Raw genomic sequence first — 15,715 nt, forward strand, 5'->3', positions numbered from 1 at the left:
GGTGGGGATGGGAGGGGGTGGGGAGAGGGGAGCCGGCTAGGCCTTGAAAAAGCGAAGACGAATAAAAGCACACGACGGGCTTATGAACGGGACTCTCTAGCGCGCTGAAGTCAGCGCGGCTATTTCTCGAGCTGAAGTCAGCGCACCTTTTCCTATAAAACTCTCTTAAGGTCTCGGCGCGCCTGCGAACATTGCACACACACACACACACACACACATGTATATTCGCGTGTCCTTTCTATTTATAATAATATCTCGCGTTAAATAGATCACGACGATACATACACCAAGTTCACGAGGAAATGTAATTTAGGAGAGCGACGAATCTCTCACGCTCGCTCGTAGCGAGTAAATAAGTATACAGGGTGTTTCTTAAGTACATCGAGAGGAGAGATATCCAAAGGATAAAGAACATTTATTCGGTGGTATACTAAGAACGTGTTTACTTAAATCTCGGAATTGATTTTTACGCAGAGTTACAGACTTAACTGCGTGCCGATCGAACTGACCGACGAATGTATGAACAAACGAGTGTTTCTCCGTTACCGTTTTCGTAACGTTTTCGGTAACTCGGTTCCGCCACTTGTTCTTGGGTTTAACGAAGTAGCGTTCGGAAGGAAGTATTCGAACCGTTTCGAACCTAACCTAATGTACGACGTAAACCTAATCTACGAGGAAGAAATGATCGAGGAAGCGAAGTGCGATGGTTCGCGCAAGTACAACGGACGATTGTTATGCGACAACAACAACGACGACGATGACAACGCGTTTCACGTTCCGTCGTAGCGAATGAATAAGTATATCCGGGGTGTTTCTTAACGTTAAAACTACCGACGATTAACGCGTACATTTTTACCGGAGCCACGGTTTAAATAAGCTTCTCGAAGGAACACGTAATGCGAGGGAAGGAAGAGATTTATTCGTTTATGAATTGCGGGAACAAGAATCGGCTGATCTCAGCGAACGCGCCGTTAGGAGTCGGAGTGACTTTGGTAAGAGAAAAGATCGACGATGAATGATCGATCGCGCGTACCGAAGACGCGCTCTACGGGTGGCGTGAGACGTAACGGATCGGGAAAGGGTGTAAAGTAAGCGTGAATAATAAGCAATAAATAGACACGCTGCGGCGCGCGCGACGTGCTTATCGGCGCTGCGCGTCGCGCGCGCACACACACGGCGAAGCGAGCGGTGTATGCGCATAGGTCAGTGGATTGCGTAACCAATGACGATATCAATTATTAGGCAGCCTTCGAGTATAGCCGAGGCGAGCCGAGCTGCTCGCCGGGAACCTTGCGAGCCTCATCAATGCCAACGGCGTTACGTGGCCGACGGTCGCGATTCGATCGTGCGCGCGTTTCACGAGAAGAAGCGAACTTTTATATAACGGAAAGGAAGACGAGGAAATCGTCCTTCTCCGAAACGCTCGATTTCAGCCTCGGAGACAGAGATTACGCAGGCGATTAGCGCAATTGCGTTCGCCCCGGCCGCGGGAAAAATGAAGGCACCGCCGATCGAGTTTCCCGGATCCGACATTTTCGGCTGGAAATCTCTCAAAGGCCCGGTACGAGGGCGGAGAAGGATCTCACTCCATCTCTTTCTCTCTCTCTCTCTCTCGTTCGCTCGCGTCCTCCTCTGTCCTACGGGCCTCTATAACTCGCTCCCTGTCCTCTTCGCCGAAAAATCCACCCCAACTTTCACCCTCGCCCACCATTCCCAGACAATTCTTCGGCCTAAGATGGCCGCCGCGCGAGGTCATCGCTAGACCACGCCCTGCGAAACGGTGCTTTCTGCCACGAGTGATGTCGTGGAGAAGACACCAAGAGCACCTCAAGGACGACGAGCGCGCTCCTGCGGGAAGCAACGGCACTCTCTCTCTTTCTCTCTCTCTCTCCCTCACACACCCACACACACACACACACACACCCCTCTCTCGCTCGCTTGCTCGCGTTCCTCTCTTCCCGGAAATCGCGAGTATGCGAGGCCGGCTGATTCGCGTGCATCACGCCGCGTGATGTGGGAAGATTACTGGTCATCATACGTGGAAACGATTAAGTGTTTCCTCATCCTGATTCCTCGTATGTATTCGCCGACGTCGCGGAGGACGTAGGACGGATACACTCGCGCGTCCATTTTTCCTTTCGATTCGGGAAGAACGCTCGAAGAGAAGCGTTCGATCCGCCGAATCAGTAATCCCGCGTTATTGATACGCGCGTTTTTTTCTCTGTTGTCAACACGTTCGTGTACCCTCGATCGTTCCGCGAGACGCGATTAATCCTCTCCGCACGCGTCCTCCTGTAATGAATTTCCCAACTTGGCGTTGGTAATACTCGGAATAAGATGATTATCGTGCAAATCATCGGCTGCTCGTTCTCCTTTGGTCTCACCCCGCCTAGTCCTCCTATTTATTCCCTCCTCCCCCCCCCCCTTTTTCTCTCTCTCTCTCTTTCTATCCGTCTCCCATCGTTCTCGCTGACCCGGCATGTATGCGGCTGGTGAAGCTTACGTAAGAGAGACGTACCTACTTACTTACCAACCCACCTACTGACTATTCAAGGGATCAAGGCAAACCGGTAGACAGGCAGGCAGGCAGGCAAACTAGTAGGCAGGTAGATGAGAGTGGGTAGGTCGGCGCATGTCGCGCGCGCATGCTTGTCGAGCGAACCTGCCAGAATGGACGGACGAACAACGGAAATACCATTCCGAAGAGAAGCGGCGCTCCTCGTCCCTCGAATGGTCCCACCTCGATCGTCCCACCGTTTTCCTCCGTTCCCCCGGCTGGCCCACCTCCTCCGTACGCACCGACGAAGAAGGGAAGAACGTTCAGAGTCCTAGAAGGATCACGGACGGTTCTCACGCCTCGTATGACGTAACCGCCTCGATTTAGGCCGGTCGATTCAATCAGTCCGGCCAGATACGAAAGCGAGAATTCGCCGAGCGAGCTAAACCGGATATGCTTCTCTCGCGAGGACTCGCGAGATCCACGAAAGTATCGCCGGGAACAGCGTTTTCTCGAGCGCGACCACGTCGGGAGACGAGGACGCGCCCGCTCGAACGGCGGCGGCGGGACGAAAATAATCGGAAATTTCATGAATAACTCGGAAGCCGCGGGCAAATTTATGCGGTCGCCTAGTAGTAGCGTGCACTGTGGCCCAGTTCGCAAAGAGGTTGACGGAAGGGTGGAGGAGACGGCGGAGGAGGATGATGAGAGGGCGAAGGAGGAGGAGGTTGGAGGCGTGGATCTGTGTCACTGCACACGCGCTCTCTATTGCTCGAAGCACTCTCTTCAACGGTTGTTCTTGGCCCCCTTGCTAAACCCGGAGAGCCGCTACGCTCGCTCCACACGGCTTTCCCGCTCGCACAAGGTGGCCGCGCAATCGACGAAATTCCAAGAAAAATCGTTACGCTCCCGATTTCTAAGTTTAGTTCACGTACGTGTAGGTCTGTGCAGGTTTTTACGGCGCAACGACAGCAGCCGGTGATACCGTTACCGGTTATGTCAGACAATCGAATGGAGTTGTCACCTACTTCGGAGACACAAGCCCCGAATGATTCCCGTCGGCTCGATTAAGTAACTTCCGAAGAATAGATTCGATCCCGCCAGACTTGATTCAATTTTATCGTCCTTTTATCGTCTACGTTCCGCATAGAAACCCCTCACGATTTTCCCAAATACAGCGTGGATTACGACCGAAAGTTGTCACGAAATAGGTTATTCCAGGTTAGTCGACGCACGTGTAACATGCGTGCGTACGTGCGCTTGTAAAATGTACGTATTAGGTGTACAAATTCATTCGGTGTCTCTTCCCGATGAAATCCAAAGTCTATTCGAAGTCAGAGGGTTTAGTGTAGATCTAATGTTCGGTATAATTTCCATTATTTTCCGCGACTTTAGTCCGTCTATCGGGGCAGCCGATGAACGCCCTCGCGGAAAGAACTTGGCGGTTTTGGCTCGACAAAGTCATCGATTTCTCGGACGACTGTCTTAAAATGCGTATCCGCCAGCATGATGTCGAAGCGACCGAAATAGGTGGTAATCCGACGAGGCTGGATCTGGCGAATGAGCCGCATGAGGGAGAATTTCCCAGGCCAATCCTTCGTCTCTCTTGCAGTATGTGACCGCGCGTTATCGCGCTGCGGAATCACCTGCCTAATTCCACTGCCGGTAAAAGGCTTTTTTACAAGTTTTACGAGTCACAGCACCTTCACCCAAAGCGGAACAGATCATTTCGATAGACTGAGCAGCACTTCTATCCCCAAAAAAAGGATGCGGTGCCTCAGATACCTCCTTTCGAACAGCATCGTGATAACTGCTGTTTCCTGAGGTTACACCGGCAAGGCCGTCAACTATTGCAGTGCTTCTTGAAGCTCAAGGCTGACACTTTCAAATCACTATGGGACAGGAAAAGAAAATTTAAATCGGAACCAGAGTTACAAGACGTTGAATGCAAAGGCACCGAATTCATTTGTACGCCTAATATTCTTTGAAAAATAATCGGACTCGGATCGGGAGATCGGACTGGGATCCCGATGAGATATCATTTTTTTATACGGGCTGTTCGCGTCACGCAATATGTCCTCCTCAACTCCTAAAACATCGAGACGTGTCGTCTCGTCTCCCTACATTTCCACTCGCGGGGTTTTGCGTCGAGACGGCACGACGGTAATGCTGGATTCAGTTAGGAAATGTAGGGCACCCGGTACGCGGCACGCAGGAAGCATCACGCGAGCGTGCTTCTCTAGCCTCTGCGTGTCGCAGCACTCATAATTGTAATGTTGCGTGATGTATATGTCCCAATCATGATCGTTACAATAAAATGTCCCATTCCAGGGTACCGTTGCGAAAGTGTCCTAAATACGCTCTCTCTCTCTCTCGTGCTCTCTTACGTAAGAATCGCAGCTCTAATTCGCGAGGAAGAGGCTCAAAGCGTCGAGCGTTGAAAAAAGCGCACCGCAAATCCAAGTGTTTAATTTTACATGCAGCCACTTTTCACACAATTGTTCGCGCGTTATATCATGTATGCATGATTTTACACACGCATAAGTGTGTAAAATTATACACTTAAATTTGCCGTGTAATTTTTACATATTTATACGTGCAAAATCATATTAGGAATACGTGTGAGTTGCGAATATGTAAGAAGAGACGCAGTACAACAAAATGTGTAAAATTATGTACTTGGAGTGTCGTGCGTGTGATCGTTCGCGGTGTGCCTCGTTATAAAATACGCTCTTCATATCGTCCGCCCGTCCGTCCGTCCGTCGGTACTGATAATTATCGCCCGCCTCCTTTACCATTCGTCCGACAATCATCCGCCGTGTGATTGTACGTGCAGCACGCGGGAAGAAGCGCGCGCTCGCCATTCGTTCAGTCTCGCTTTATCGGTCACTAGTCGTGTGCGCGCTTGTAAAATTGGCGTTACGCTCGACGTTACGCAAGCACGGACAATTTTCTAGCCCGCTCGGCTCGCGCGCACGCGCGCGCTCGCTCGCTCGCCATCCGCCGTATTCAATTTCTCGGTACGAGAATCGAAAAACAGTTTGAACATTGAACGTTATTTTATTGCGCATAAAAATATCTAATAATATATATTTTTTTTTTATGTTCAACTCTATGTATATATATAATATATATAATTGTAGTGTTTTATTTCAAATGTATCGTAATACCAATTGTTTTATTATATTAAGTCGAAATAATGTTGTGTAAAAACACGTTTTATATTTGTATAACTATACATATGTATATATCATATGTATATATATATATATATGTATATATACACACATACATATATATATTTTTTTTTCTATATTATTATCTTTTTTTTTTAATTCTAAGAACTTTTTTTATAATATGCCAAGAATTTTATGTGAAGTGGATGTATAATATTAATGGAACGTTCCTCTAATATTAAGAAATATTATGTGACATTCTTAGAATATTGCAAGAATATTATTTTAATATTTAATAATATTCATATAATATTCTAGAAGTATTGCGCGCTTATAGGGAAGAAGTGATGCATATTTGTCACTGCGACTGAGAATATTCATGTGAGCGTTCGGCTGCGTTATAAAAGTCTCAATGGAGACAACTGGATGAGCAGTCGACTGAATAGGAATCTTCCTGTTCCCACAACCGAATTTTCGTCTGGTCCCCGAGCGGTGAAAAATTTCGTTATAACAATGAAACGGTTTTTCCCGCGCACATATACACATAAGATCAAAGGTCATATTTCCTCTTTGTCTCCGGATTATTCTCAATCTGGCCAGAGGCATTAATCGAACGGTGAGTTCGATTATTAATATAAAAGCAGGAATTGAGGCGATCTATTATTATCCCAACGAATTCAATATTGCGTTGTCTGTTAACAATCAGTTCCAAATTCTAGCGGCGTTCGACGAGAGCCGTGTCAATTCAGAACTGTCGTAACCTTTTTCTACGATCGGCGTTGCTCCTGCGGCTTTCAAGCTTATAGGTTATGTGTGCGAGTTATGAGTGTACAAGGCTAGAGATCGCGTAATTTTCCGTCTAGAGAATGATACAGCATACATGACGCCGGCTGTACGATTAGAATCGTACGCCGCTTATCAACGATCGTCCACGATTATGCGTGGTGTTTGCGCGCATACGCGCCTATCACAGGAAGAGGACCTGGCGACGACGACACTTGAGCGACGCGCGCGCGGGTCACACCTGTCCACTTCGGTTTCCCTGCCGGATTGTTCCTATGCAGCGAGCGAGAAGCCGCTCGCGGGGACTTTCCTCTTCTCGCGCGCGTAAAAAGAAAAGAAAAAACGCGAGAGCGTAATCAATCGACCTTGTGGCTGGCTGGGAAAAAGCCGCGAGCTGGATTTAGCCGATTAGCGAGGAAATATTTTTCGGTTACGTGAACGCGCCTCGCCGTTTTGCCTCGCCGCTCATTCCCATTCGACACTCTCGGCTCGTCCCGCGCGTTTCGACCTTCGGACATCGTTGGGAAAAGAAAAAAGGAAAGAAAAAAGAAGCATCCGTCGAGGCGCTCTCTTCGCAGAGCGAGGGGGCGGGCAGCCGGGCGGAAGGCCGAAAAGGAACGCGGAGGAGAACGCGACGAAGCGAGCAGACTCGCCGTCTTCCTACCTTCCTCTCTTTTTACCCTTTTTATATCGGCCCTCACTCTCCCTTTCAGCGCGTCCCTTCGCTCCCGCCTCGCTCTTCACGTACGCCGAGACACTCGAGGCATCCATCGCCGAAAAGTAAAAGTCGCCAAGGGCTTAACCCTTCCGTGGAGGGATAATCGCCCGGGGTCGTTTCATACCCCAGCGCTCGGGAAATGAAGCTTACGTCGCAGCGGGTTTTCTTCCAATCGGGAACCAACACTTACCTTTTTTGCACATTTGCATATTTCAAGGCCTAACTTGCGCAACAAGAATCGGCGATGATCCGAAATGTCCGATTTCCTTAAGCACTAAGTTCGAGTGTCGATATCTCTGACATTTCACTCTGACAGTCGTTGGTTTGCTTTTTTCTTATTATGAAGGTACATCATCACTCTTTCAAGCGCACATTTTGGTTTGTAATTATCTTTCGAACATGAGTTACGTCGTGGAACCAATGCGGCGCAGATAGCTCGAAATATCAACGACGTGTTTGGCGAGGATGCGGCTAATGGACGCACGGTGCGTCGATGGTTTGATAAGTTCCGTTCTGGCGATTTTAATCTCGAAAACGAGCCACGTGGGCGTGAGCCCGAGACCAAGGTGGATAATGATGAGCTGAAAGCTGTCGTGGAAACGGATGGCATCTCAAGCTGCGCGTGAATTAGCAGCAAGGTTTTTCGCTTGTGTCGTTACTTGTATCATCAAATCAAATCAACCGATCCGTCGTCAACGTATATCTCATTATCTCAACTTCCTCATTTATCTCTTGACCCTCTTCCTCTTCAAATTACGCTCATCAAAACATCCGGGAGATCAATCCCCGAAAAGTAAAAGGACGAGGACTCGCTGAGGACTCGTATCGTTCAATAAAATCAAGATGCCCCCCGTCGATGTATCTCGAGTTTTCCCCTTTACCTCCTCTTCTTCTTCTTCCTCAAGTTGAAGACTTAACGATACCGCCAAAAATCACGTTCTTCGCAACGCGTTACCACCTCGATGATTCCGGACTTAACATAAATCAGCATGTTACGCCGTAACGTCCGCAAGGGAGAACACCGGGACCAGCCTTTACGCCGTACATACGTACGTACATATATATATATACACGTACATATATATGTACTAAACGAGCGGTGACACGCGAGTATCGCGTGCGCCTGCACGATCGCAGGTGCACGTGCATGCATGTCGTCGTCGTCGGGCCGTCCCCTCGGCCGGCCGATACAATGCGGAAATGCGGCGGAAGTGTAACGAAACTGCTAACTAGCGCGAGGAGCCCTTCGGCGGAAGGGAATCGAGCTCCTCCCCCCCCCCCTCTCTATTCCGCAGACTCATCGTCGAATTACTCAGTGTTCTATCCAGCCCATCTTAGTCATCTAATATCCATCATTACGACCTTCGTTAACATTAGCCGAGCCCGCTCACCCGCTACGTACGTACGTCCAACCCAAGTAGAAATTCAAGCAGTTTCTACCCGATAAAGCGGGATCTACAATGGGAATTTAAGACGCGAGATGACCAGCGAACGGGAGGCCGATAGAAGACGACGGCGGAGACTCGTGAAGGAAAGACTCAATCCGCTGTGTTCGCGGATTTCCCGGATCTCTCGCACGTTCAAGCCAACTCGTGCCTACGGAGGATTCTCAGCGAGAACGCCTCGGCTCTCTCGTCGCGAATCAACCGAGCCCTGCGCCAGCTACGAATGCGTTGCGCGTGTGTGTACGCGTGCGTGTACCGTACCTTACACACGTCTCCTCTCTCTCTCTCTCTCTCTCTCGAGGCCACGAGCGAGCCGCAATACGCACGGCAACGCCGCGTTCTCGCGCTCTCGGGCTGTTGCGTAACGCTGCGGAGTCATGCGATATATAGGATAGTCGTCGTCGCTACGCGTAGCGCGCTGCCGGCGGCTCGGCGCGGTATTATGGTAAGGCGAGGCGCGGGAGGGTGAGAAGGGGAGGGGGATAGGCGAGGAGGATAGACAGCGACGAAACAGCGACGGGCGAGACGAAGGAGGCGTAGAAGGGCGAGGAGGGGTGACGACGGCGCTCAGCCTTGAAACGCCTCGTCACGAGCGTCGTGCACGAACGTAGTCGGACGGACGGACGGACTCGACGCAGATTGCGAGCGGCGATTCCCTTCTTTCTCTCTCCTCGCTCGGATTTTCCCGTGTCCGGCCGATCCGGCGAAGGGAAAGGGCTCGCGATGTACCGCCATCCGAGATGTCCGTCTCGCGATGACAACGTCGCCCTTTAAACGAGGCCGAGAGAGCGGGTGGATTCGCGCGGAATCTTATACGCGTGGCCGATGTTGAGAAGTAGCGGTTGCCCTCGGTGACTCGGTTTTCGTGCCGCGGGCTTTGAAGGTTAGAGTATAATTCATAAGTACGGAAAGTTCCTGTAGCTGGTTTCGGGAAATTCGTTAAATTTAATTATGTTAGTCCCGGTTTATACAGTAGGTGTTTTAAGCGCTTAAAAAATGGACCAACGCACGGTCGAATTGTAGAAGAAAGATCTATTGTGATTGGTCGGTTTTTTAAATCTTATGTTCCTTAAATTCTCATTGTAGACCCCGCTTTGGATATCGCCTATTTTATATTCTGTGGGAGAGGGGAAGAGGAGAGAGAGAGAGAGAGAGGTGGGGGGTGTGCGAATATATAGACGTTACAAAACGAACGCGTTTCCGACAAAACGGGCCATCGATCCGGCGCACTCGAATATAGTAAAATAGGTTACTGGGTAAGACTCGGTTTTCATTGCGGAGCGTTTCTGCGTTTCCACGATGCTCCACGCCACGGGGAAAAGTTCCGAGTTAGAATATTCGTTAATTTCCCGCTGCCTTCTTTTCCGGCACTCGAGATTCGCAGATTCTGCGTTCCCATTCATTGTACCTAACATTATATATATAGAGGGCGTATGGAAACCCTGAAAAATTTCGGAAAATATAAATTTTACGAAAAAATATTTCGAACAAAAATTGTAAGTTTTAAAAAGATCTATTTACTGATCTTATTAGTTTGATCCTGGCGCCGTCAAGGTCAGGTCGAGTTGAATTTTTTAAACGTGACCCCTTACTTTTTATTGCATATTCTTATAGCCCTTGTTGAGACGTTTTCAGAACACTATAATAAAGCTTCTTTTAATTAAGAATTACCTGAGATATTTTCAAATTTGTCACGACACTTTTTATATCATGTAAAATATGAAATATCTCGTAAAGTAAAGAAGGAGGATCCAGCCTTCTAAGACAAGATCGGAGGAGTATCTACCTAAATAAACAATTTTTATATTTAAGCATTATTTCTTTAAATTGAGTAAATCTAATTTTAGCGAATATATTTGCTCAAATTAAGTAAATTTTTCTCTCAGCATACGAAAGGATATCCATCGACCAACGCGAAAAAGCATTATTTATAAAATTCATTATTTCCTAAGTTATTAAAGCAAACTCTCCCTTTCTTTCTTTCTCTTCTCCCCCCCCCCTCTCTCTCTCTCTCTCTCTTCTACTCAATGAGAGAGAGCCGGCCAGTTGAGGGGTGAGCATTGTCGGCTTAAAATCCTCCTCAACGAGAACATCTTACAGAGTCCTCGATCGATGTCACTCCAGATAATTGCCTGATTCTTCTGGAGCGACGTGTACAGTTTACCTCACGCACTTCCAAAGCCTACTGTACATACCTCTCCGCAATATAATCGATACGCGGGCACAAAATTCCCGCCAACCATTCGCGGAAATGGCGGGTAATCCGCGTCGGATCCGCTTTCCAAGCGGGATATCACCTTGCCTCGATGACGACCGAACCGACGACCGGGAAGCGGAAGCCGACCGTTGTGCGAATCGTTAAGAAAAGCAGAGCGGAAGGGAAGACCGGAGAGAGAGAACCTATCGGCGGATCAGGATGAGGGAGGGGTCGAGAAGGAGAGGAGAGAGACAAGAAAGTCGAGGGAAGGAAGAGAGAGAGAGAGAGAGAGAGAAAGAAAAAAGCAGTTTAGCAGGAGGGTGGCTGCTCGACCTCGTGGTAGGCCTCGATCGATGCCGTTGCCGTGACGACCGGGGCCGGCACCGTGGTGCTCCACTACTGATTATTTATGTCAAAGATTCCCCCCTCCCCCTCCCTTCCTCCCTACCCTCCGGCCGGCATCCCTACGGTACAAAACGCGAGCGAGCGAGCTATCTCTCGTTCGGGCGGAGGGGCGAACGCTCGGCAACCTACTAGCCTACCCGCGTGACACTGAACACATCAAGAGGTTCAACCGGGGGGATGGATGAACCCGCGAGGTGGTCGGTATATACGCGGATAAAAAGAAGCGGGGAAGGGTATGCCGGGAGAGTGAACGTAGTGGCCAGTGGCGTAGTTCGTTCCGAGGAGAAGGATCGAACGATTCCTTTCTCGTGTATTTCGCGCGAGTACCTCGGCGTACCTCTCGAAGGAGAGACACACACAGCCGAGATATTGTATTAATGGAAATATGTACGTTAAACATTAAAAATTAGATACCGGAAGGAGTATTAGATACTTCGATGTGTTGTATCGCTGATAGCCGATGAAGACGGTTTGTACAAACGATTCCAACCACCGATGATCATAATGTATTAACAATTACAATTCGATGTACAGGCTGCGTCAGCTAAATCCGGACAGATTTCAATTTGAATTCCCCGCCATATTTTACTTCAGCGCTAAGTTGCTATTTGCGTCCGAGTAACGATGAAACGATGTTCTGAACGAACATAACCTCAAAATGGCTGAGCGGTCAAGATCGAGCATGGAATATGACCGAAGAGCGGCGATTATTGAAAGTCTTCGCGCTGGACGTACGCCGGTCGAAATAATTGAGTTCTTCAAATACCCGAGATCGACCGTTTACGAAGTTCCCGCTAAATATAAAGCTTCGGAGAAGTCCGAAGAAGATTCCGCGAACCCGTCGAGGAAAGCTATTCAAGGGAGAGGTCGGCAAGGACCCCGGAAGTTGTCCGAAGGGCCCAAGAGCTGATCGCAGAAGACCCAGGGCGGTCTCTCAGGAAATTGGCGACAATTTTGGGTGTGAATGAGACATTGTGGCCGCCGGGAAGTCGTACATTTTCCAACAAAACGGCGCACCAGCTCACACGAGTCATTTGGTCCGAAACTGGCTGTCGGATAACGTCGACACGTTTTGGAGCAAAGAGTTTCGGCTTCCGAATAGTCCGGATTTAAATCCGTTCGACTATTACGTGTGGAGCGTGATTGAAAGGGTCACTAACAAGTCGAGACATCCTAATGCGGCATCTCTCCAAGCCGCTATTGAAGCAGCGTTCTTCAATATGGACGAGCCAGCGTTGCAGAGAGCTTGCAATCGCTTCAAGATCGAGGCAGCAATTGCGACAGACGGTGGTTACATTGAGTAATTTTTGTCTATAACGGTTCCAACAAATGACACGAAAGAAGGTTTTTTCATGCAATTTTCTACGTTTCACCAAGAAACTTCTCTTAAATATATTGTTTATTCTGTCCGGATTTAGCTGACCCTATACTTCATTAGTTTCGCCAATACGATCTCTCCTTGATTTTGAGGAGAGGGTGTGCAAGTCGCGCGAGCTGGACGGAGTCGTCGAAAATTGACGTTTCCGCCGCTGCGCGAAGGGCGAAGGGGGGAAAAGAAGAAGAGGAGAGAGAGAGAGACGGTGGATGAAGACGACGGGGGGAGAGAGGGGGGGGGGGNTGGAATACATATGTAGATCAACGAGGGAGAAGAAGGTAAATAGGCCGCGTCGAGAGTACGAGTATACAGAGTATATAAAACCGCGTTGTGCGGTTCTATTCAGGATCTGGGACGGACCCGTGACATTCGTAAACGATCGCTCACGGTTTATTAACGGTATTATCAACAGCACTGATATCCGGCCGAAGTTGAAAAGAGCACCTGTAACCCCGTGCCGCCTCCTCTCCCCCATTGAACGAGACGAGAGTGAATGCGCGGTACGTTGTGAACGCGTCGCGAAATATAACGTCGCGAACGATATCGTCGCAGATGTATTCAATGTTCCAATTACCGGCGGACATCGCGACAAAAATGAGACTACGACGGCGGAAGTGTAACAATGAGTTCGCCCGGAGACAGATAGAGGAAGAGAGAGAAAGAAAGAGAGAGAGAGAGAGAGAGAACGGGATGGAAAGAGCAATAGTATATTATAAAATGGCGTACTCACATACACAGTACAGAAGCGGGAGCGAGAGCGCGGCAACTGCTCTCGGAGGAGGAGGGGGGAGGGAGGAAGGGTGCCTTCGACCCAGTTTCATCCTCGCAGCAAGGTGGCGGCAATCGATACTGCGCCTAAGGGCCGCTTGAAACGCGATCGCAGTGCCACTGCCGCGTTGCCGAATGCGAAAATTCGGGCCTCGCTACTCCGTGCGCGTCGCCACTGGAGACGCGGGCGCGCACACACACACACACACGTATACACGCAGAACGCGGTATGTGACCTGAAAACCCGATGGTGTAATTTTTAGCGCTGTGCGAACGCGCGGAATCGAGTCGTGCCTAATTCGGCATCGGCAGATCGCCGAGCGGCTTCTTCCGGAAGCGCGCGAATCGGCTGGACGCGATAAAAGCGAACGACGAGGCAAGCCGCAATAATTCTTGCCGGAAAGTGACTGCGGTCGCTCTCAGGGCTACGTTGTCGTCGTGATAGCACGGTCTCGGGTTTAGAGAGAGCCGAGGACGACGATGCAATCGAGGCCTCCGTGATTAGGCGCGTTTGAATGAGGCGAGCGAGCTTGCAATAAGCGAGCGTAAACCGAACACGCCCGCATTATGACGCTCTTATCTGCTTACATATAACCGACGTGTAGAACGAATAATGGTAATAAATCGTGAGGCGTCAACGCGCTGCCGATAATTCCGACAGTGGGCGGACACGCGGAAGAAACGCGAGCCGATTCTGCCGAGCGAGCGGGATATTGTACGCGCGTTGTAGGCATACGCAATATCGGACGCCGCTGAAGAGAGAGAGAGAGAGAAAGAAAGCGGTTCTTTAATACTGTTCTTTCTCTTCCTAAAAGAAAAAAAGAAAGGAAGAAAGCAAGCTCAAATATCTCTAGTAACTGTTGTTCTATAAAACGAGGCCTACTATGAGAATTTAAGGCGTAAGATTTGAGAAACTGACCAATCATAATTGACTTTTCTCCTAGAATTTGACTGTGATTGGTCAATTTCTTAAGTCTTAGAGCTTAAATTCTCATTGTAGACCCCGCTTAAGTCCCGGTCTGCAATAGATATTTTAAGCCTTAAGCCTTAAGAAATTGACCAATCACAATTGATTATTCTTCTATAATTCGACTGGTCAATTTCTTAAGGCTTAAAGCATCTATTGCAGACTAGGACTAACGTTGCCAAGACCTTCATTCTGCGGCGCAACTATGAATCCTCCAGATCGAATGGCTATCGGAATATGAAAAGACTGAAATAAGCCTTCGCAACGGAACGTGGCGATATGCTTTATTTATGACTCATTGATCATTAAATAGAAGAAGCGGAGTTTCGCGGATTCACACCAGGTCGCAGCATGCGACACACAGCGGGAGACTCGTGAAACTCCCTTTTTCTCACGTCGATCAACAACAATCGCGCCGAGAAACTGGAAATGGACTTTACCGATGTCGGAGAGAGATTGAACTTCTCGGACTATATATATATATATAGNAATACAAAAAATTAAAAAAAATATATAAAAAAAAGTTTATATAAACATATATCTTATTTGATCTTATTTCAGTTGTTAATGATTGAAAATGGCCATGTACACAGGCTTCTTTAATTGATAATTCGAAATAACTCGATATATATATATCTTTATACAGGGTGAGCCAAAAGTCTGGATGCAATCGAATATCTCATAATAAACAAAACAATTTTAAAAAATATGTTTCAAACAAAAGTTACAAGGTTTAAAAATATCTATTCACTGATCTCATCGATGTTATCGAAAAGCGAATAATTTATGAAATATTTCATACTTTAAACTGAAAATATCAGGATGAGAAGTAAAATATCTCAAAAAATGTTCACTTTTCGATGATCTTACTCTAATACTTTTACACGCAGAATGAACAGACGAATTGATTTGTGTTAAGAAAACTATATGATTACGTTAAAAAAAATGTTGACCTTCACTCGACCTTGACATCTCCACCCAAGGTTAAACTGATGAGATCAGTAAATAGATCTTTTTAGACTCTATGACTTTTGTCTAGAACATTTTCTTCAAAATCGCATCGTTTACGAGATATTCGACTGCATTCAGACTTTTGTGGCCTATCTTGTGTGTGTATGTGTGTGTGTGTGGTTTATCCGGCCACGGAACAAGGTGGCCGAGTCGTAACGAAATTCGTGCGATTGATTTGTAACCCATATTTATTTAATTAGATACATCGAGAAAGATGTGTGAATATGTATATATATATATATATATATATGTATATATATATATATCTATATATGTATACTTAGATCTGAAACATACTGAAAATATAATATATTATTTGAGCGATTATCAGACTAAGGATGAGTCCCGTTCACCAGTGCCTCCCCCCCCCCCC

General features: G+C 47.9%; 1 long non-coding RNA gene across 1 annotated transcript; it reads right to left on the bottom strand.

The window, feature by feature from the left end:
- Positions 1-9,182: 9,182 nt before the first annotated feature.
- On the bottom strand, positions 9,183-14,165 carry LOC106750312. Its single transcript, XR_001374932.1, has 3 exons — positions 13,327-14,165; positions 10,141-10,258; positions 9,183-10,061 (listed from the first exon to the last, which is right to left on the bottom strand). It is a non-coding gene; the product is annotated as an uncharacterized LOC106750312 (long non-coding RNA).
- Between the last annotated feature and the right edge of the window lie 1,550 nt (positions 14,166-15,715).

Source organism: Dinoponera quadriceps, unplaced genomic scaffold (assembly GCF_001313825.1).
Source record: "Dinoponera quadriceps isolate SergipeBrazil2010 unplaced genomic scaffold, ASM131382v1 scaffold5230, whole genome shotgun sequence".
NCBI lineage: Eukaryota > Metazoa > Arthropoda > Insecta > Hymenoptera > Formicidae > Dinoponera > Dinoponera quadriceps.